The following is a 1262-nucleotide window of genomic DNA, read 5'->3' on the forward strand; positions in this document are numbered from 1 at the left end:
GCGATGTTACTAAATACTGTATCCCCTGTCCAACTATCCAAGCTATGTTATTAAATCCTATATCCCCTGTCCAACTATCCCAGATGTTACTAAAACTGTATCCCCTGTCCAACTATCCCAGCGATGTTACTAAATACTGTATCCCCTGCCTTCAATATCCCAGCCTTGCAGGGTCGGTGGAAGCCCTAGGCGGTCACCTAGGTGCCACCAATCTGAGGGCAGCGATGGCAGGACTTCGCCTTCTTCCCACCCACATGGTCCAGAAGAGGAAGAGGTGGGTCTGCACAGGTGGTAGGAAGAAGAGGCCATGCAGGAAAAAGAATAGCGCATCCCCGGGCCATTGCAGGAAGTGGCAGCATTGGTCTCAGGTTCACATGGCGATAGAGCACAGGAGGAACAGAAACAGCGCCCCCTCCACAAGAAACAGAGAAACATCAGTGCTCATGACCTCAAGAAAAAGGTACTGAAAGAGGAGGCTGCCTCTGGACTTGTACTTCTATTGGGGAGAGGGGAGAAATTGAATGAGTGATAGCAAGTGTGTCTGTCTGTGAAAACATGTGTGTGTCTGTGACTGCGACAGCACGTCTGTGTGAGAGCATGTCTGTGTGCACGAAAGAGCGTGTCTGTGTGTGTGTACATGACCGTATCTGTTAGAGCATGTCTGTGTGTGTGTGTCTGTGAAAGCATGTCTATGTGTCTGACAGCATGTCTCTATGTATAAAAGACTCTACCACACAAATAGAGAGACAACACATTCACAATATGTCTAATATTTATTTAATACAATCACATGTTCATCTATATAAACACTTTAAAAACTAAACTAGCATACACACACATTCATGCATCCCAAATAAAACAGCAAATTTATTGCACATTAATTTATAGAACGAAGCCAATTGTCCTTTACAGGATTTCAATCTAGATAATGTATGTAATCATTTAAATATAGTAATTTCTTCTTAAATAAAGATGTAAAACTGAATTTTTTACAGACACTTCTTTTGAAATAACAATAATTAGCGGATATGACTTTTTATATATAAGAAGAAGCAGTCTCAATTTCCTTTGATCATGAGTTCAAGCTGAAAGATATCAATTTCTATAAGTCATAGATCTTTAATTATGGTGAAAAATATTCCTTTCTTTTAACCAGTTTGTTTGGATCATAAGATACAAAGAGCTGAGTGAATTTCCTGTGGACTGCAGTGCGGTCTAAGTAAAATGCCAGTGCACGCTTACAGTCCAAGGTATGTAAGGCC

This window comes from Rhinatrema bivittatum, chromosome 1 (assembly GCF_901001135.1).
Source record: "Rhinatrema bivittatum chromosome 1, aRhiBiv1.1, whole genome shotgun sequence".
Taxonomy (NCBI): Eukaryota; Metazoa; Chordata; class Amphibia; order Gymnophiona; family Rhinatrematidae; genus Rhinatrema; species Rhinatrema bivittatum.